This window comes from Malurus melanocephalus, unplaced genomic scaffold (assembly GCF_030028575.1).
Source record: "Malurus melanocephalus ecotype Western Australia unplaced genomic scaffold, MMel_1.1 scaffold_48, whole genome shotgun sequence".
Lineage (NCBI taxonomy): Eukaryota > Metazoa > Chordata > Aves > Passeriformes > Maluridae > Malurus > Malurus melanocephalus.
Window position 1 is genome coordinate 2,424,323 of NW_026623280.1, and position 23,501 is coordinate 2,447,823.

The 23,501-nt window shown below is 37.8% G+C and overlaps 1 protein-coding gene across 16 annotated transcripts in view; it reads right to left on the minus strand.

The window, feature by feature from the left end:
• The window catches only part of ESRRG (estrogen related receptor gamma), a 448,915-nt gene that overhangs the window by 74,766 nt on the left and 350,648 nt on the right, over positions 1–23,501 (minus strand). The gene's annotated exons all lie outside the window — the stretch shown is intronic.

Below are 23,501 nucleotides of genomic sequence, written 5' to 3' on the forward strand. Positions count from 1 at the left end.
TAATTAAACTGGTAGCGTTGGAGATGCACCAATACTGAAGAGGGATTAGGAAAGCACACAGTACCAATAACCACATCTGTTAACAAATCATAATCTATGAAAGAGTAATTTAACCTTCCTCAAACTGCTAATACCTAGGTAGAGGCTGTCTTCAAGGGAGAAGAAAGATCTTGGAATTTTTAAAAAGAAAATGAAAATCAGGTATATTACCTGAGGAAAAACTGGCTATTCAGAACCCATATATTGTCTTTTAAGAGAAGAGAGATTCAATCTATTCGGCCCTTGATTTTCTTACAAAAGAAAACACAAGGTTTTTTTTTTCTCCTTTCGCTCTTGTAACCCCTATATTTAACTTTGTTCTCACAAAAAAACCTATTTTAAAAACTGTGATCATTCTGTGTATTTTCCAGGTTATGGTGCTTATCAACCAGTAAAAAGTACTCACCACTTATATTGATAAATGAGTAACATTAAATTTTAATTACAAATTTACTGATGTCATATGAAATGTTCAATGAAAAATTGCAACATATAGCATTCATCTTGGAGTTGGGCCAAAGCACTGAGACTCAAACAATTCTGCTTCACCATGGCAAGGAAGACACTGGAGAAGTTTTTGCCTACCAGGATGACTTTTGTGGAGGTCCAACACTTGCACTGAGGYTGTTTCACAGTTGCCTTTGCATTGTAGGGAGTAACCAGACACAAGTGAGTGCTGGAGCWGTTATGGGGTTTTTTTGTGCACCCTTAGTTCCTCAGTATCTRACACAGATGTCTTTCAGTTTTCTGACTCTCAGGAAACAGGCTGTCCCATTTCATTGCTCTGAGCCAAGGACAACTCCAGCAGCAAGGCCAAATACATAGATATTTGTGAAAATTTAGGAGTTATCTGAYGGGTGAAACTGGAGGCCAGTCCAGACAAACATTTCAGGAGCTCTCCAAACAACCCTGACATACGTTTCAAACCAACCTGTGACACGGTGGATAATGAAATCCTGGCACAGATGATGCCAGTGTTTCAAGATATGCCAATCTGGATGGTGGTTTGGCAATGYTGACAGACTCCAAATGGGCTGGGCAACAACTGCAATATTTAATTTAGGTAAACCTCTGCTGAACCTAGTTTTCCACTTAAGACAATACCAAATTAACCTGGAGTGTAGCTAGTCTCTCCCAGCACAAAGACTGAAGTTAAACGAATAACAATTAAGCTGAAAACACAACAAAACAAACACTGCCATTAAAAAACTGAGTATTTGCACTGATGAAACTTTACTGAAGTTATTTCTCCTATAARCTCTAGAATTGTTCTGGTAGCTCTCTTTTCTAAATTCCAAGAAAACCGTGAGGGAACATACATTTCAATAGTTCTAATCCTCACTGAGAAATTGGAAATGATTGTGCTTTTGTACAAAACAGTGTTCTAATCAACTCTGGCTTTGCTAGATCAGAATATTTAATATCTGATCMCTCTCAATTCRTGACTCATTTTACCCCTYTAAATCCTTGCCATTTAGAATTTTGACTTWGGTGAATTCTCACTAAATGAATACCCTCCACAGCTTTCCCTGGTAATTTCAACCTTTCAGTAGAGTAGAGCAATCTTTCCTTGGTGCCCACAGTTTTCTTTAGAGAGTTCCATGCCTATCACTGCTGGTGTGCACTAGGGCACTGCATCCACGGATAGAAGTGATTGACATTTTATTCTACAAAATTAAGAGGTTTTTCTAAAGGCATGGCAACACCTCAGATTTTTTGTCTCCTGGGAGCAATTTTATATTCTAGCACGTATGCACTCACTGTTTTTTGCAGCCTAATCGCCACCYTCGACTTTGCTTTCATCATCAACTGGTAGCTCTTTCCCCTTTGCAATTTTCCTGCCTGCCACCTCCTTTAGCTGCTTTCTTCTCCTTGTGTCTATGTTTGGCTGCACAAAGCTTCACTCTCACATTTAACGCTGTGAGCAATGTGCTGGCCTGCCACSTTAGCCATACCTTTGATGCTCACTGTATCAGAAACAATAAAGCCCAGCTCTGTGAGCTTACAAATGCGAATGAACACCAGCTTTGCAMATAATCTGTGATGCAAACCAAAAAATCTTGCAATAATTGCATTTTATTTAAAAGCAAGGGGGYGAAAAACGCTGCAATGCTACATACCTTTAATTTTAAAATGCCCATGAACAAAGCTTTTAAACATTTTTGTTTCTTACTACAAGCGAGTCCTTCRCATCCCTCCTGTCCTCCAGAATACGTATTACAGCCTCTCCGGAGGGGCTGACCACACGGTACTCCCTTAAAAGCCCATMAGCTGACATTCCTGAACATACAGACAAACTCAAGAGTGCCTTTTAATTGTGTTTGATGGAACACAGAAAGGATTCAAGCTCATGCAGAAAGTTAAAAACAGCCGTAAATGGGCTGAATTTTTGCTGAATCTCAGTTCCACAGAGAGCCACGATGTATTTGCTACCAGGAACTCTGCTACAAGAAGTCGAAGAAACAAGATGCTGAATGCTTAATCAGAGCTGATTTTWACCCAGCAGTACAAGAGCTAACTTGCTTTGGAACCTGCATCTACATAATATTCTGCAATGTCCTGGTTCAAAGGGCACAAGCATATCTTAACATTATCCTCGCTCATTTTGGTTTTGCGCTTACTAAGAATCTTGCTGGGCCATTTGATGAGGTTATCTTTGGGTTATATCCTTTAGGAATTTTACTCTCATAGCACCAAGTAGCAAACTGAACTTTATGCAGCTATCTCTCAGCTGGTAGCAGAAATAAAACTTACTATAATAAAACAAATATAACTGAGCACTTAGGCAAAACAAACTAAACCAGAACCAGCAATTCATGCTAAATACATCAAGAAATACAGCCTGTATTATGTAATTCAACATATGTGTCCAAGAAAAGAAACCCTAGGAAATGAATAAGTAATATTTAAGAAGCTACAAACTTTCTATTGCAAAGTCACTGAAAAATTATGTATGGCTCCACATAAATGTATCAATCAATAAAGAAAACCTATAAAATCACCAATTCATTAAGAACAGCTAAAATATATTAACTATAGTATAAAATAGGCATCTTTCTAGAGCACAGAAAAAATAGCAATCTATCTGGCACAACATTCCAGGGTTAGAATTCCTAGTTTTTCAATATAACGTAGTTTATGGGTAAATAAATAGCATATAAATGTTCCATTATCTATACTATTATACATATCAACATTCTTGGCTATATATAGACCTGCTGTGTGCGTGTGTATATATGTGTATATATATATCCTTGGTGTATTAATAGTGATATATTGATAGTAATAATATATAATTATTAATTCATATATATTATGGAAAATAAGGCATACAAGTGTATATTTGGGCAGAAGAAATTTTATCCTCAACACCTGAAGTCTGCCAAAAAATTATGACTAAAAAGACATTGCTAAATTGAGAAACAGAAAGGACCCTGAAAGACAGTCACCATCCATGTTTATACAGGATTTCCTTCTGTATTTAATACAGTCTGCACATGTCRCTAGAGCACTTCTATCTGCATCGAATCTGCTGATAGGACTTGCTTATTATTTCATTTCCAACTTAAGGGCTCTAAAGAAAGAACTGTTAAACCACTTGGAAAGTCTAAATCCCCCAGCTATGGCCAGATTCAAACTTCCTCTTCAGCAGCTTCATTTCTAATGSAACATCACTAAAATTCCTTTAATTCAAAAGGAACAAAATGGTGCAAGAATAAACAAAAGCCGCTGCTTTATCCTTTAGGCATGAAAGCAGCCAGACATTCTTAAAGCACTAGGAAGTGCTCAAGTTGTCGCTATCTAGGCAACATCATGAAAGTTGATTTTGGTTTGCTTGTTTCTCCTTACTGTTTCCAGATACAGGTCTTGAGTTAGGAATAAGAGGAGATATAAAGCACTTGAAACCAAATTCACATCAGTAGTATAAAACAAATCAGGGAGTAGTAATAAATGTCAGAGCTGCAGCAGCAAAGGTGAGTCACTGCTTTTTCTCATACTTAAAGTGAAATACCTAGCTGTTATCTTTGTGCCTGCAGAGCCTCCCTATTGTAGATTCAATAATACAAGAGGCTTCTTATCAGCAGCCCGGGTGACTGATTGGAGCTGTGATATGTTTAGACAATGCACTGTATTTAACTGAATTTACAGATGCCCCAACTCAGACTGGAGTAGTAAACGCCAGAGACTAATAGGAAATTAAACATGTACAATGGACTAACTCCATTTGCTCTCACACACTGTAATGTGTTTAGTTAACTTACTCATAGTCACACTTTATCTTTTTCTCCACGGATTCTCCAGGATATGTTTCAAATTGGTCAAAGATTAAATCTTGSTTTCATTTTTTTTTTCACTGTTTTATTGCTGCTTTCCCTTATTATTTGCCACTCTTTCTCTCATGCAGATAAGCTAAGCAAGATGACCCCAGGTATACTCTGCCAACCCAATTATCAGCTAGTCAGGAAGTAAAGCAAGGGTACAGAAGACTCCATAATACTAATATTAATATAACATGAGAGGAACAAAATCAGCTGTTTATCTGAATGAAACTGTTTATTTATCTCATTTGAAATTTAAATATGAATTTATGGTGAACGCATGCAGGAACCTAGTTTGTGGAGGTCACTAAAGACACAGTTTGAACTAACAGTTACTCAGTATTTTCATTAATGAAAACCGTATAAAGTCAGTATAGTCTGAATAAATGATTTGGAGAAGAAGAGGCTTTACCTAACTTCTGAACCTTCTTCCCTGGAACAGAGAGGAGTCACTGCTTTTTAAATAAATTCCRGGACTGATCTGTGTATCTATTTGGGTCGCTTGAAAAAATTTTCAAACCTAAAACATTAATATATCAACCAGAYTGTGACTGCGTTGAACTTCTTAAATCTAAAGAACTTTTACTAATACAGAAAAAGAAACAAAATTGAAAACAAAACACATTCTTGCAGCTACAAGCTGCCTTCAGTCATTGTATTTATTACTCTAGTTCTGAAATAAAAAATTCAATTAAAACTCCTAATATAAAAAAAAAAAAATCCTATGACTGAGACAGAAAAAGAAGACCTATAAAAGGTTCCCGGATACATAACATGAGAAGACAGAAAAGAACTGGCAGCTTTTTTTCCACACTACAATCTGACCTCAATACTTYTTGGGCCAAGTCCTGCAGTCAAGTGGGCTGATAGATTTAACACTTGCAGAAGARAGGACCAGAATTAAGACTAGGTAGGTAGAACAGCAGAATATGCCTCTTCAGCTTGCTGCAGTATTAAAGGATATTTGGAAAAAACATTCCCCCACTCTCCAAATATTAACTGCTCAAGGATGTTAATTACCTGCATACTTTGYCTTGAAAGGATCAGTCATTTGATCTCCAATGGAAACAACACATCAGAATGATAGATTTTCAATGTGGTCAAATAAGGGAAATTYCAGGTTTCTAATTTAGAAGTGTCTACAAAAGTGTATTTCTAGACTTTTTTTTTTTTGATTGGAGGTAATAAAAAATGGTGTAAGATATTACCATTAGGCTTTACTTAATTTTTGTCTGTCTTATTGAGATCTTTATCTCCTTCCATTCCTCAGTGTATATCCATTATCCACATGGAAATTAATTAGGAAAACAGTTGTTTTTTTAACAGTTTTCCCCTAATACAATATTTGCCACAGTAAAGATCTGAGTTTTTAAAAAATTAATTCTTACACACTTTTTTCCTATCAGAAACCAGTTTCTTGAATTCTTTGCTTATGCCTCACTAAACAAAGGTTAATAACACAATAATTATCTGGTTAGGTATGCTTCATGGAACTTTTTTTTCCAGCTAGTAGACAGTACTACAAATGTTACTTTTCCTAATCAGGTCTGATAGATATTGGAAGTGACAGACATGGATAAATCTTTGACCAATCTTTAATTAGTATCACCAATGAAATATTTATTCTTTTACTATAAATCTAGAAGCCCAGGGAAGCTGTGTTTGCATCTTTTATCAATTTAAATAATAGCTCACTTTATTGCTTTTGTCTTAAGTACAGACAGGTTGAAAAATTATTTGTACCCACAACCAATTTCTGGCTGCCGTGGTCTGCACAGTTAGGGTGAATATTTAATAATACCATTTAGATCATGGAGACTTCCTGAATGTGTAATTCACAATAATCTGTGACAGATGTGTGCAAATGTGTGTGTCAACTTTACAGACTAGTAAGAAAAGGAKTAGTAAAGAAGTTAAGAGTTTCTCCAATTTTCTAACTAGACAACTGGCCTTCTATTATACAGAGAACTGAACTATTTGAGGTACCGAATCCTGTCCCCCTTAATGGTAAGAAAACATAAATACTGGGCTCAAGGAACCAAACAGGTTTTCCAACACTCCATAAAATGCTTCTGAAAGACATAAAGCTGCATCTCCAAGTGTGCCATGAGGACAGGGCAGGGGGTTTGACCTGTGTGTGCACAGGTACAGACAGAACTCAGCACACGATGGTGCCACCACCACTCACGGTGTACACTGAGCCACACACACCGTGAAAATGAYTCTGTAAATGGATACAAGCAATACACCTCAAGCTGTAAAGAGAACATCAAAATACATGAAGAAAAACATAGACAGAAGTGGTAATTATACATTAGCACCAAACTGCTACCGGGGTATCACAGCCATACCCTCCTATTATTGCTTCTTCTTTTTGCAACTAGAGGGAACTCCTGGTGACTCCTGGTGACATCAACACCRAAGAATGCAGAGCACAAATGATTGCAAGGACACACTCTGGCAAAACCAATACAAATATCAAAATGCAAAGYAGACAAATGGACTCTTGAGAGCCCATAAATAATTGCAATACTCTTGAATGGTTTTCTCCCAACTCATGAGCTGTTACTATACTTTCCACAAACCTATCACATGTTGTGAAACATTTGTGTCTTTGCCTTCACTTTCATTACACTACTTACTCTAAGTAGATACAAGGACTTTATCAGGAAGAAATTATCTATGTTTGTTGTGTGTGCTGGAGTTTTAAGAGAGGGCTGTATTGATAGCAGCATGGTGTGTTTTGTATTTGTACTTATCTGACTGCAGCATAATGGAGTTCAGAATTCCAATAGAAAAGCTAATAAAAAACACCCAAAATAGTAAGAGGGGAAAGGACTGGATGTGTGAAGGGGATAAAAAACTAGGCTGACATCATCTTTCACAGAGCTGGAATGAAAAGATAGTCTTGTTGGAAATATCTTTCAGCATGTTATGGTTTAGTACTACGAAGTCCATCCTGTATCCAGTAGCTCAGTGACAGTACTGCCAGTTACTGCAATGGGATTAGAAAACAGGCCTTTTGTTAATCGGTAGTCAAAAATGAAGAGCTAATTTATCATCTCAATTAAAAATTCAGTGGAGCAATGCCCCATGCACACGAAGCATCATTGTGAAGATGACATTTTGGTAAAAATCTTTTCTCTTTAGGGAAAATAAGCTATTCAGACTTGCAAAGTAATTTTATCTCAGATAAAAATTTAGCATGAAAATTAATTTGTCCTCTTTTGCTAGTTYAGATTGCTTTTATTTAAATACATTTAAATAAACCTTCCTAGGACTGATTAGATGATGGCTCGGTATCTATATGACATTTATTGCTATTTGTGTTATCATTACCTACACGTGATTCAAGATAACTGTCACCATAATTTACACTACGCAGGGTGCACACATCCACGTACTTTATTATTCCATYTAAAACCCCTTGCACTTACAAACACTGCGCAGCCATTTCCAGGTTTGGTCCACAAAGGCAAGAAGTCAGAATTTGGAAAACATCAGAACCAACTCTAGTTCATSCAGCCCTAATTTCTGCTTTCTTTTGCATCAGACTTTATACAGAACATTAGGCAAACGCTGCTGAATTTTGCAAGGTAATATCCTTTTGCTATACACTGTTACTACCCTGAACAAATATGACATCCCAGATATATTTTTAAAACTGGGGGAGACACAACAGTTTGCAATATTTGCAAGCAAGAAAGTCTTGCTCTTTCATGTGCTTTGTCAGCAACCTCTTAACAGTTAAATTTCAGAACGGCACCAAGTGTTACTGGAGGATTCCTGCCCACCTCAACTTGTAGCAGAAGACTCAGGATGAGAAAGGGTCACTTAGCAGGGCTAGGAATAGTCTGACCCATTTTGTCTTCCCCCGGTCCCATGCTGAGTGAGCTTATGACCCAGGGATCTGGGTCAGTCTCAGAGGTCAGCTTTGGGGACAAGAGTAAGGTTTTTCTGTKTTCTTTTCCTTCTTCTTTCCCCAGGAAAATATTTTCATTTGTTTTAGACCAAACCAGTGCTCTCAGCGCAGTCAAGGACTGGCTGCTCCGTAAGCTGAATCTGTATTGGGAGACAGCAGCATGGATCCCTCGCCCTCCCCATTCCAGGGCCACAGAAACTCCAWAATTATTTATTATATTGTCAGCCTGACAAAATTTTCATGAGGAATGAAAGCAAAAGAAGAACAAAGGCTATTTTTCACTATTTGTATTCCAGCATATGCCGAATGGAATTTTACAAGAGAAAGCATAAACATTTCTTTATCCCAAGACAGAGTCCTTTGCCAAATAATAAAATCCTGCTACAAATAATGGAGATAGAAAACCTTCTCAAGTAAAACGTTKCCAAGATTGGTAAATAAAATGTGTTTAGTCACTCAAAGAGGAGGGATTCTTACAAGCTGTGGTTTGTGTTCTGTGTTCTCTGAGAGGTCAAGAAAACACACTGTGCTTTTTAATTTCCAGACCACAGAAATAGCCTTCTCCCAAAAGGGAAATCATAGTCTACTCTCAGCACTAATGGAAAGATATTCATAGACCTCACTGGGCAGTTCCTATCTTCAATCCCAATCAGAAAAATGTCATTGTGGAGAATAAACACAACTGTTCAGGCTTGTATGTATTTTGGGGGTGGCTTGTGACATTCTGATTTTCATTTTGGCAAATGGGAATTTGGCCTGGGAGTACAGTCCCTAAAGCTTTCATAAGAGAGAAGATTCTGCATTTCAAAGTTTATGGAGACAGTTGAAATACTCACTGGTGAGTAGTGAGCCTTCTACTGCTGTCCTGCCTCTGATTTAAAGACCGAAGCACTGGAGGGACCAGTTTGGATTGACAAGGAGCTCAAGGAGGTGGTGTACAAATGCACAGCATCAAAACCATAAATTATGCACCTCATGTGCAAGACCAAGTACAAAAACTAAGAAAGGCACACGCCTGAAAAAGGAAGCCATAGAGGGTTGGGAGAAGGGGCTGAAATGGAGAAGAGCAATGTGTGAATCCGTTTTTTTTTTCCTCACTAACTACTCCATAAAAAAAATCAAAATGAGAAAAGATTTTGTTCAGATGTTACCATTTTGCTTTCAGTTGTGCTCATGCTGGTTCTTTCCATGAAAGGATGTACACATGCCAATGCAAGGTTTGGCTTACCAGCCATATTTGATGTCTAAATAACATTTGGGCCTTCAACAAAACTTCCAGCAATACCAGAAAAGGGTAAAGATTTTCCATTGGAGAAGGCAGACTTTTTTGCTTGTTTTGAAAAAATCTTGCCTTTTTCTTTTACAGGCAATAATGTAACTAAATAACATGCCCAATATACAGCTGACAGTTCACAGACTCACAGTGTTACCTCCAAATAATTTTTTGTACCCTCATTTTGTAAAAAACGTGATTTAAGGTTCTTCAGAGTTTTAAAGATGCTTAAGTTATTTAAGAGTAAATGCTGGCTTTTCAAACTTGAACAATTAATACATTATTAAATTAATAACCCCCCCATGATCTTTTTTCCCAAAATACCCCARCCCTTATGCTGTATCGTATAAATTTACAAAAAGAACAACTTCTTGCTTTTCTACAATGGCAAAATATCACTTACAAGCTTTTCAAGCCCATGTTGTCTATGTTGCACTAAACGTGAAAACTGCCTGCCTGATTCTGCACCRCGCTTTACAAAAAAACCACACCGTTTGCAGATCAAAGGGAGACGATTTATGCTTTCATCCCAGCTGACGGACGATTAAATTAAAACAGATCAGCAGTACAGTGCATGGGCAGGTGGCTTTAGCTGCCACTGTCGGCCTCAGAGCGATTAAATTGCGGTGGAGATGGAGGGCCTTCCGCTCTCATTCCCGCACTTACAGATCAAACGGTGACAAATGAGATGTTACTGCTCTTGTAAAGCAAGGCTACAATCTGTCAAAATCCAACATAATTTGTGACCCTACGTGACATCCTCTTTCTCTTTTTTTTGACATTTGAATACAGTGATTGTACTGGAGTCAAGTCCATTTAAGTGAATATAGTCAATTCTATCCAAAGGAATACAGCCTGTTAGCTCCAACATGGTAGCTGAATATATATCTGGTTAGTACTCCAGCGACCCTTTGTGTTAAGTGCATACCATTAACAATGAATTCTGATTTTTCCAAGTTATATAATTTGATATCTTGACAGCTCAGACACTTGAAGCACCACTATTTGTTTTAAATGGCTTTATTTTATTGTTTAAATGTCAGTATCAAAATAAAGTAATGCATACAGTCTTGTCAGATCTAGTGCAGTGGGAAGTGTTGCTGTGAGAGGAAAAAAGGCCTTGAGAGAGTTTGTTCTAAAAATTGTCCAAAAAGTCAATTATGTCTTTTGCTGCATCCTTGAATGACTTGCAAAATTTTGTTTACACTGCATCTTTTGTTTTATGGGGGAGCTTATCCAGGTACAAAGGAAGGAAGCACAAAGGATCTACACATCTCACTTTAAAGAAATTGTCACACTAATAAATAAAACCTTTAAGTAAACAAAAAGAAAAAAATCTGCATGTGCCTTAATTTTTAAGCAAATTTGTACAAGTTGCTATARATTGGCATAGTAATGGCTGGAAGATCAAAAGCATGAACTCTACCCCAAACTGCAAATTAACAGTCAGTGAAAACCTGATTTGGAGAATACTTGCAAGCATTGACTAAATATCTCTGTTCTTGCTTTTCTTTTAAGGAATAAATACAGTTTAAAACACAGCAATGCTGTTAGAATTTGACCGTATCTGTTTCCAGTAACTTTGGGGTTAATCAGTTCTTATTCACCACAGCCAAGAATTTACAGCATTTATCGTTCTCTTAACGTTTTAAGGTGGGCAGTTTAGCTATCTACCACAAAGCAGTCAAAGATCTGATCTAGGGGCTCTTTATATTTTCTGTTGACCATTGATCTTTGGGCAGGATAACTATATCCTCCAGGGAATTAAGTTAGAAACAGCTTTATTTACAAAGAATGAAGCYGCATACAAAATCTCTCAAGCGAAAATCTTAGGGGAAAAACAGATAYGGTACACTGAAAAGTATTTATACTTAAAGACTCTACAGCACACACTATTTTTTTGYCCTCAAGTCAAAATTTAAACCACAACTTCTTTCATCTCATTTGCATGCTTTCCCCATTTAGCATACGGTTCTTAAACTGGAAGCAGCAATACATTTGCTAATAAATACATCCAGCAGCTAAGGTGAATGCCACGAAGCTCCCGTAGATAAYCTGCCATGTGCAGAAAAACCCAGCTGGTGGCTGGCGCCATATTTGGCAAATTATATACACTAATCCTTCCTTATCACGATGACCCCCGTAGCCTGTCTAGGCTTCAGGGCCTGTCAACACCCCATTGTTACCGATTTATAAAAAGGAAGGCTGGGCCCATGCGCCACGCTCTATCCCTCTAACCTTGCCTATTAAAGGCAGGGTCTCTGCRGCGTCTGACACGGCGAGGGGGGAGCAGGCATGTATACATGTACTGGGCAGCACTTCACCCTAAACACAGCCCTGGGAGTGCTGCAGGGCCCTGGGTCAGCAGGGCTGCTATGGCAGAACTGCATCCAAGGTGTCTGCAGCAGCTTATCCCCACAGCTCTGCTGGGAATTGTGCAGGATCTCGCTGAGGAAGCGCTGGCTTTACCATGCCAGGAGGGAGTGGAAACAGCAGGTTCACCAATAGAACCCCAGCACCAGAAAGCCAGAGCAGTAATGCCAAACCACATYGTTTTCCTTGCTGTTAACTATCGTGGGCAACTACCTGCTCCAAATTCAGCGTTAGGACTAATGTATTACCCAGATGAGCAAGGCACCAGCCAAGCTGGAGAGACACAGGGGAGCACAGCATAGCACCACCAATACCAGTTACTTCACCAATTTCTTTGCACTAGAATCTGCAGTTTCTTTCCAGGGATTGTCACACAGTGATAAATCCCATCCACRGGGCTTGAAAGAAACAGCAACAAATGTTTCTGTCCTGTCAGTACATATGACTATTAGAACATGACCTGTTGATTTGCAGCAAGATATTCTATTGTAATGACAAACAACCACAGCATGGGATTGCCAACTGGCCCATGTTTAGAGATGATTACTGGCTTTTTATGTGTTCTACTCAGCTCCAGTTTTTGTAAAGGCTGTTCTAGTTTTATAGGCTGTCACAAACCACAGAGCTGATCTCATTCCACTCTTCTTTCCCTCATCTCTTTGCTTCTGATGTAGATTCTGTACCAGTCACAGGGGATGCAGGGTAGGTTTTCACCTTTGACTGTAAGCATGATAGGAGGGGRGAGAAAGGTGGCAGAAACATTATTAACTTTAAAATATTTCCTGTTCCTCCAAGATGAGAATAAATTGTCCCCCTATGACTAGGTGATATAAAGATAAACTGTTCTCCACACTTTAGGATTCCTCTATACCTCAGGGTTTTCCTTCTACCTCCCATGAATAACATTCTTTAATAATTTAAAATATGTTCAGTTTGTTGGGGTTTCATTTTTTCCCCTCACTGCTTCTTATGTTTTTCAGTGGCTCCTTCAGATTGTGCATCCAAGCCGTATCTATTGTTTCATTAATGAGGCCAGCTAAGAGTCATATATTTCTATTTAGCTTCCTGGGCAACAAAATGGAAGCACGTGTGTGGGTAATGCTAACACAACCAAAGGCCTCCTAGGAATAGAGAGAGAACACAGTGCCTTTGATTTATAAATAGATATTACTATTTATAATGCATAAACAAAATGTTTCATGATTTGTAACACTAAGCCCAGGCAGTTATATTGTTAAAAAAAAATCCAAATGCCTACTGTCTACAGAAATAGAAACACTTATTTACGCAAGCATCATGAGGGCACAGGGGCTGATACTATATGAACTCCTGCCAATTAAATGAGGTACTTGCTAATTGCTGTCCCGTATCTTCAAGGACCAAAGGGGCATAACAGTGCCATGTGAGGCAACATGGTATCATGTAGCAGAGCTGAACCCAGGCCAGGTTAGATTTAATGTTCAGAAATGATCACATACTGTATTACCCATGTCCAGCAACAACGTTATGACTGCAGGAATGCTAAGCTCCTYGTCTTAACCACAGCCAGCACTTGTTGCTACTGAAAGATTAATGTTATCTCTGCATTTAAGTAACCCTCATATATGGCCAAAATTAGACTGTATGAAGTCCAATGGTCTGGGAGTTTTTAGCAGCAGYCTATGAATGCACTGCTTGGGCAACCCATCTGGGTGCCAAGGGAACGACGCCCATRCCGTGCAGTCTCACAGCGCCTTCTGTGAGCAGTGGCACCACGAGCACCCTGTGYCTCACTGCAGAAATACTTCAGGAGAGGATAAGTCAGTTCCTCCACTTCTACTGGGCATGATGAAGCCAAACTATTAAAAATTATGTGGATGAGTAAAAGGAGGAAATTGAATTCAAGGAGATAATGTCCAGTTAGAAYATAAGGGTTTTGCTCTTACACATTTTAAATGGCATCAGTGCTGTTTCAGTACTGAGTTCTATAACTAATATTTTCTACTCCTACTGAAACATCTGTATTTGTCACTTATTTTGGCAAGTGCACTGCTAGCTTACTGCTCATTCCTTCTGGCTGTGGAATGAACAGAGACACATCAATTTTGCTTTCAGTCCTCACAATGGTGGGGTAGCCTATGCTTTCAGACATTAAATAACAAGAAGCAAAACAAAAATCCAAAGACAGCTCTGTGCCACTACTCATATTCGAACAGAACTGCATAGCAATTAAAATTAATCGAAAGAAAATTGTGGGAAAATTTCTCTCATTTGCCAGGTGTAGTCACAGAAGTCYCAAGATTTCAGCAAGCATTGAAGGGGTTATGGATCAGGCTTAATTTAGAACTAAATTTCCATAGTAAATCAATACCRCTGGTTAATGACATTGATAATTTTCTATTGTGATTTTAGTAATAGAATTCATATTGTTAAAACATGGTGCAAAAATTAATGTACAAATTGCATTGTATCACAAAATAATTCAAGCATATAGTTATTGTTGTATGTGAGACAATCGCCATTGACATMTGATGGACAAGTCAGGATATTAGAACAATAATTGAAAAAATAGATGACCTACTACTGTTTTCATGCTATTAAGCCCATCATAAAACATTGTAGTATAGGAAAACTGAGCTTGCTTTTAATGTGAGACTAAAATTAAACATCACTGAAATCAAGCCTCAAGGTTTCCTTTATCAGTATACACTGACAACAGAATARGCAAAGTACTCATGCTTACAAAAAAATTTAACATCTTTAGACACACTCACAGAAACTTATTTCTGAGAAATGGTTTTCTAAGCACAGGACCCTCAATCATGTTGCACAGTGTAGCTTATTTGCTACCTGTATTTGGTTTTAAATTCCACTTTCATTGCTTGCACATACCTATTAACATGCAATGTTATTAATACACAAAATATTAACCTGGAAATGCTTCTTTTGAACACTTCTCTTTTACCACAGACTACCCCTTTGAGAACAACTTRGCTTCTATTTAGAACTTATTTCTTCCATGGGGTCTATTAGTTTTGCAATTTAAAACTGACTTCTCTCTTCTAAGAAGATAATCMTGAGCAGGACTTTCAAGCACTGCAAAGCTAATAAACCTCATGCAACCACACACATAAACCCACAGAACAGAACTACAGGACTCAGTGTGCAATGGCATAGTTTTACAAAAAATCTTTCCAAACAAGACAGTTTCTATTTCATTAGGACAATCCCATTGGAACTCCCACTCYCACTGTCTTTTCATGTTTTTTTTATTTATATCTTTTTAACATTGTTCCAATTTGGTCTTACTGAGTTTTTTAAACTACTGGCTAAAACTGTACTTTCATAAAATTCTGAAATCTATCAAAAATACACCTCTCCTGAGACCTGAAATGTTTAGGAAATATTTCCTTAATCAGTGGCACAGAAACATTAAAACTGCTTAACACACAGCTTTTTTTTTCTTTTTTTAAATTGGTATCATTGCTTTGTTCATTCCTGATGCTCTGTGCAAGGAGAATGAGCCCACGTCCCCTTCCTGTATGGCTAACTTCAACAGAAGTTATGTTCTGAGCACTTGTAAACAAAGACTCAGTCTTTTCTGTACTGTAGTGAATCCCTTGCTGCTACTACTAATGAGCAAAGATTACTATGTGCTTAAGTTTCATCCTTTCCATACTGTAGCAAACACCCACTGGCAAAGAGCTGAATCTGCCCTACATCATCAGTTAGGACTCAATTTGCAACGTTGTCCTGCAAACTCAGGAGAAGATGCAAATTAATTTCGCTGAGATTCACTTGCCCTTTCCCAAGCCTGGGTGTGACAAAGCCATCTGCAACCTACTTTATCACACACCAGACAATGGGTAGAACACCACGGTTCAGCAATAAACATTTCACACTAATAGCATTAAAGTGACTAACTGGTTATTGCCCTGTTGTTCTTCAGACAAAGAACTCACTCTACTCTTCCYTCAATACAGACCAAATCTTTTCTTTATGCCCAACACAGGAAAAAGARAGATGAGAGGACTTTATGCCCTGTCCACACTCTACCCCTTCACAAAACCAGTGGTTTATTTAGGGCCTGAGCCTGCTACAGCCCATGATCTTCATTACTATCTTCACCTGTCCCCACTGACACCCAGAAGGACTTTCCACAAGTGGATCATAGCCCTCTGTGTGCATCAAAACTGCCAGACAGAGAAAGTATAAAACCGAGATTWAAATTACTTTTCTTCAGCTACGCTGAGCACGGACACCTTCTGTACTTCAGTAACATGAGAACAGACCACGGGCATTCTGAACAACAGTATTTGGCACAGGTGTCCTTGGGAAAAGAGAGAAGGGAAGGAGGAATATTTTAAAGAAAAGAGTTCAGGCTCATGCACTAACATTTGYAAAATGAAGAATAAAGAAAAATGGTCATTGAATTGAAATATATTACTTATAGTGTGCCAACCAGTGTGCACCAAGATGGCACTTTTTAAAAAAAAAAGCTCTTGGACAGCTCTCCTGCAGAGCCCATGGCTCATTTCGAGATCCTGTCCCAGCATGACCTCAGAAGGTTCTCAGTGCCTGGCCAACATGGAGAACAAGAAAGAGAGAAGCATTAACTTAAGACTGTATTCAGCAAAGACCTTTGTGGCCTGTAATCCATGGGCTCATGATGATGCATTGGTTCAAACAACCTGAAGCAGAATAGCTTTACAGATGTAAAAAAAATTGACAATTATCAGCCATTGTGATTAAAACTGGTATTTCAGAGAAAACTTAAGATTAATTCTATACATATTGTACTGATTTATAGTAAATGTGTATGTGAACACTTGACAGAAATAAAGGAAAAAAAAAAAGTGTTGATGGACAAAACTATACTTGTGTTGTAAGAGGAAAAGGAGAAGAGGAGAGAGAAAAGACAYCCTGTAATGCAAGAAGTTCAGGCTATTCTTTTCCCAAAATGCATRCATAATTACAAATGCTAACACCTGCTATTTTTGTAGCAACAGCAATTCCCAAAGTAGTTTACAAATCAGTAATATGTTGAAGAAAGAGAATAAGCATGGGGAGAAATCCAGATAGCTCACAGTGATGTTGTTCAGTAGCACAGGAGGGGAAGTACCATGAATACTTTACACAATTAGAATTTTAGGTAAGAGTCTGTCTCTTGACAGAGTCCTTTTTAGAGAAAGAAAAAATTTCAGATTGCACTGCCATAATAGACAAAACAATGGGGGCAGTTAGAGATGAGAATCAGAAGGTTTTACTTGTTACAAATTCCTATTTAGACCAAAAAACCCACAAACAACMAAAARAATAAAACCCCACAAAAACTGAAAMAGGGAAGAATCATCTCCACATTTTTTCTGTGGGAAAGCCTATCTGCTGTAATTTGAAACACGCAGCTTGAGCCACACAGAAATATTCAGAAGATACTATGAAAAATGAGACAACTTTTAAATTATTTTATAAAAGCTCCTAAAGTTCTTCATTCAAAGAAGGCAAAACAATCAGTATTAGGCAAATGAAGTTCACCTGCATCTATCTAAATCATTTTATTAAACACACACCTGAGGATGAGATATTGAATATAGTTAATGTCTGGGGCTTTTATCTCCAGAGACATGGGTTCAAAGCCTTACTTAGGCAACAACAAAGTCCATTCACAGATTTCACAAGCCAAATTTGATACCCGTTTCCCTGCAATACTGAAAAGCTTTCCTTTAATTTGCAAAATATGTAACCAGCACTAAGATCAAGCTTTCCAATATGTTATTTTCATCAAGTAACCTCTTCAAATTTGCATAATTGGCCAATCCTTTTGACAGGAGGGCCAGGACAGAAAAAGCAGGATGTAAGTCATGCCCAGTGTACACCTGCTGGTAGAAACTGGATGAACTGTGACACTGGAGCCTTGCCTGCCATCTTCATCAATCTACTTGCTAATGTGATTGTCATCAACATCATGTTCCTGCAGATCTTTGAAGGAGGSTTTAATGTAAGGATTATTCATATAAAAAAGGTTATGATTTCACACCCAAAATCCACACTCAAAATATCCTAATAACTCAGTTTATCCAGAAAACAATCAGTAAAAGTTTCTGAAAAATAAATCTTATGACTACTTTCTGTGATTGTCTTATTGTTTCTCTAATGAAAAAAAGCCTTTGTTTTAAGAAAGGAAAAAAAATATTTCTCTTTCCTGGAAATATCTTTGTTCTCCAAAATTTTCTCATCATCACCTTTTCTAGAACGGAGATTAATCCTCATTTTATCCCTTAGATAAAAACAGACCACCACAAATGAGAACCGCAACTTTAATCCAYGAATGACAGTAAAGCAGGTTGATTTACTAGACTCACACACTGCAAAAATACTACTATTGTGTTTTTCTGCTGTTTTGTCCAAGTTCTGGCACTTTGATACTCAATTCTGTTTCTTAAAATACCAGACTTAACTCACTTTTTACACTTCTATTCTGCTCCATCTAGTGGATTATTGATTTTTGCAATGAATGCTGCAGCAATAGTATCCTAATACACCATGCTGGGTTAGCTATTAGGACAAGGGACCATGTTCAAATGATTATTTTTTTGGCTTTAGATGAAACAAATTAAGTCACATTCCTGGGTACCTGGATAAGACTATAGGATTCTGGCAGCGTGTTCATGCAACATAAATGGGAAAATGGTGTCATTTAATTATATCACTGAAATGAGACTAAGTAAGGGACAGGCCTTGATTATAAGGGACAGGTGGCAAAATTTCTCCTGGTGCTTGCACAATTTACTAGGTCAGTCCTGGGGAAAAAGAATATTCCATGCCTGTGTTGTTTTGCTAAAAACATCAATATCCTCCAGGCTTCATAGCCTAGATTTCAGAGTATTCTTCCTCCACTTGGTGATAGGCAAAATGAAGTCACATACTTGATAAGCTGCTCTGTTTGCATGACATGAATAATTTTATTCAATTTCTCTTCAGTACACTTACATTTGGGGTGAGGTTTTCTCAGCGCAGTGCTGTTTGTAACACTCTCTTTAAAGACTGCTGTTCAGATCTTCTGCTAACTTTGCACAGGGATGTTTAAGGTAACRAGAGTTTGATTGATGAGAAGAAAAATTAAGTCATTAGTCCACCCTTATGTGTAGCCCACTTCAAATCAACACAGCTTTTAATGGTAAGAATATTTGTTTTCTTTTCAAAAGCAAGTATAAAAATACTTAACCAACCAAAACCCCCACATCAATGAATCAACAGTATTTGTTCATACATGGAATCACTGGAACCAGTGACTCAAAGATAATGCTATTTASATGTCTGGTAGGAGAGGTGTAGGATGTGTGCTCTCTGAAACGATTTACAGCAGAAATCGTTAATTAATTTAATTTAATTTACTCTCCCAAACCACACAAAGTTACTACATTGTGCTTGGTTTCAACCAGGAATCTAGCTGGCAAAGCATTAAGAAAGGGTCTATCACCACAAAACCCCAAAAGCTAATTGAAATATTATACCCAAGGTTTTCCAAATAACTGGGGTTTCTTTTTAATASTTACTGTTTCTAGTTTTCCTTTTTTTCTTCTCTCTAACACAACAGGCACCTCCAATAGTCAGTAAAAACTCGGTAAGACTAACTCCAGATTGATTTGCTTTTCAGGACTTCATTGTAATAGTATGCAGCCATACAGCACTTTCTATCAAAGAATCTTGAAGTGTTCCATAAATATTAGTTCAATAAGCCTCACAACATGCAGGTGAGCTCCATATTATTACATCTATTATATTTTTGCTGGAGGCACACTAAGTAGAAATGTCTTCTTCTGGAATAGAAATTAAGTCTTGATTCCAATAGCATGATTTAATCATTAGAATTACTCACTCCATGAAAACCCATCTGCCMTCAGATCAACAGCAGCTTTGTCACTGACTTCAGTGGAGCCATGATTTCATGAAAACACAGAATTCTTTCTTAGCAATTTGCAGCTAGACATTACTTTTTAGGTTCAACATCCTGCATTAGTTAAATGTATCTTCCGTAAGTTTCCTCCTAGAAACAGAAGACTGATTTCAACAGAGAAGCATTAAAATATTTTAAARATTTTAAGTATGCATGCAATTGACCTGATATCTTATAATAGCTCAGGCAATATGACAATATACTCCTTTGCTCTGAGCTTCTGTAATTGATGAGAGTCAGAGTTCTGACTTTGCAAATAGAATTGCAGACTTAATTTTCAGAAGTGACTTCCATTTTTACATTCACAATTTTGCAATCACCATAGTTGTGAGAACAGTGATATGCATTAAGGTAATTGATTGTGCTTTGAAATCAAGTAATCAAATGAGCATCAATTAAGGCTGCAAATGTTTGAAGCCATGGAACTACAAAGTAAAATTATTTTTCCTTGTAAGCTTCCAGCAAAATAACTAAGCAAAACTCTGCCTTCTCTCTGGATCAGCCTTAACCCAAATATTTAGTGAATATATTAAGATTCATCTTGAGTGATGAATCAATACAAAAACTGAGGGGTCTACATGTGGACTTCTATTTCAACACCTCACTTYATTTTCAATACCTCACTTTTACCTGACCAAATCACACAGAAAGTTATGTACCTCCTATGTACCACAATGCCTAGCTTCTTCCATCTGATCCAACAAATGGAGCAGGAACCTGAAGAGAGACCCAGGCTGCCTGTACAGAGCATGGGGGGAGGGAGGGTCTCAGGGCAGAATATAAATGATCCAACACACACGTATTGCTGCCACCTACACCCAGTGCATGTGTACCATTTATAACTAACTTTCAGACCTGTGCTTCTACCAGGCTTCCTGGAAATGCCTTGCACCTTTCAGGACTCTCAGCCTCCTATTCAACACTGTTTTAACCACTTAAACTGAATCTGCAAGTACCTACTACTGCAGATATGGTTTGGTGCCTTGCTAATTCCAATGAAACTCCCATCCCATAGTAAGTGTTGGCAGCACTGCATCCTGAGGCACAAACCTGTCTATAAAACTCTTGGACATCTAAGATTCTATAAAAATAATAATGCATTCAGCTTTATGCCATTTTCAGCTAAAAATCAGTCAACCTCTCTTCTCTGCCCTCCCTCCCTCCTCCACACAGTTACCACAGAAATTTTGTTCTGTTAGGGTAATATATATTTTTAATGCAAAATTTCAACAGGAACCATTTTTTATGGTCTACTAATAAACCCTTGAAAACAGGGATTTATAATGGAAACAGTGACGCTCCCTTAACTACAGTGTATGCAACCATAATAAAAAGAACTAATGTAGTCAATTTGTACTACTGTTCTCAGAACAAAAAAAACCTCTATTTCAACTGCAATCCTTTCAACAGCTGATTGGCAAGCCTGTCCATTTTTAGTCTGCAGTGTTGTCAGTTGTCTTCAACATGATAATGAGCCTGTCACCATATTCAAATAGCCCTGTGACAGCATGTTTTGTGAGCATGACGTCCACTGCAAAGGGTCTGTCAAAAAGCACCTTTCAGAAACTGAAAAGAGAATGCTTTTCTGATGATAAATCTCATTTCTTCATCACTAAAAGAGTGAGATTTTTCAGCTGATTTTGTCAGTGTTGTGTTGCATTTGTGTCTTCAGATAATCCTACGTTCTGMTGCATAAAATTTTAAAGTTATCTGTAAAGACAAAGTGAGAAATAATAATCTTTTTTTGAGTTCACTGGAGGCTTTGCACAAAACTGCACTACTCTTGGCTTTCCATCAAATTARAACTGGTGGGGGGAGGGAATGGCATGGAAGGGTAACTTGAAACCAGAAGCAAATAAGGCTCTCAGTAAAGATCTCAAAGTCTACACACTTCATTCGTCAGGTCTCCACTCTTCCCCAAACAGCCTATTAAAAMAGCTCTCTTGCTCTGTGTGGTCCTAGTTAAGTATGACCACGTTGCATGAAATTCCCTGGCTTTCAGATCAAGGCAGCAGAAAGCTGACACAGGCAGGGCTTCCAAGTACTGCTACAATTCAGGAGTGTGTGTTCCACACACTGCATATTCCACCTTCAGCTGCCACTCATGCTACTTGTCAGCTGGGGAAATTCTCACCAAGAGAAAAATTTCAGTATTTTGGCAACACGGATTCCTCTCCATGTGTCTAAGAATCTCCTACTAATATCAACAGGAAATATACAGGTGCATTGAAATACTGTGCTTTATTTCCCCTGTTGACAAAAGTTGGCCTTAATTTGACTTCACCTTTTAGCATTCCTTTCACCAGTAACTTATTGAGGAGTTCACATGTAAAAGGAAGTGTTAAAAAAGAGAAATGTAAAACCCCAAATGAAGAAGCAATAAACCTTTCTCTCTTTCAGTCACTGGGTGAGATGGGGGTGGACATGGCTGGACTTTGAAGTCCCAGGCTGAATGAGAAATTAACCTCAGAGCAGAAGTTCCACTTCTAGCTGTGCCTCTAACACCACATGTGACTTCTACTAAGCGACTCTCTCTTTGTCTGAGGTTAAATACTGTAAAATGGGAATATTACTGCCTGCATCACGGGAGTTCTCTAAACTTAAATATTCTCTGAAAACATTGTTGACATGTTTATACCACATATGCTGCAGAAAAATCATGCTGCACAAGCCCAAGGTGCTTCAAAAGTATTAAACTAGTTAGTATCCTTAAATATTTGTGAAAAAAGTGAACCTATATCATTAGAATAATAATAAATATGGGCTTCCCCTGCGAACTACTGAGTATTATGAAAATTAAGTATTTTACYACTACTACCTTGTGTTTTTCAGGCCAGTAAGAACAAGGCTGACAATCACATAAGGCCRCAGTCTAAAGGCTGTACGTGCAGGAATCTGGTGGGATTTGTTCAAGGTTAGGGGCAGAGAGACACTACAGGTGTGAAGGCACAACTTATCTTCACCCCTTCACCACCTTCAACATTTGCCTTTGAAAGGACTTCTCTGCTTTTGTCTCCCAATCTCCATTTTTTTACTTCTGCTTACACAGATGAATAAATACTAATATTTATTCTGTCTATAATTCATGATGAAAATTATGAGTGAATAAGGAATTTGATTAATTCAGGTCTACCAAGAGGAAATAAGACAATTTTACTGAAAGTTGATTATTTTTTTTTTGTTTTGTTACTACGAGGAGACCTTAATATAAAGGAACTGTGTTTTATATTTGTAATATATAACATGGTATACCACCCTTGATCATGCAATTCAATACACCTGTAACTGTATAAAATGCAAAGGTAGGATTTTTATACATTTAAGTGAAGGCAACTAGGCACTATGCAGCTTCAGACAGCACAAATGGACAATCAACATTAAACATGACTGATTTTTAAATTCTTCATTGCTCAGCTGGAGGGAAGTATTACAAGGCCAAAAAGCAGAGCTATGGACAGCTGGCTTTGTGCAGTACCAGTTCTCTGCCTCAATTTTCAAGCCATTCATTTTTTGGCGGGGGGGAGGGAGGGAAAGGGAGGGGAAAAAAGCCAAGAATGAAAAAAATAAATAAAAATTCTAAACTAGGCCATACAAACGTACAAAGAAAGCTTGGGTCTCTAGGACTTTCATTGTCTCAGG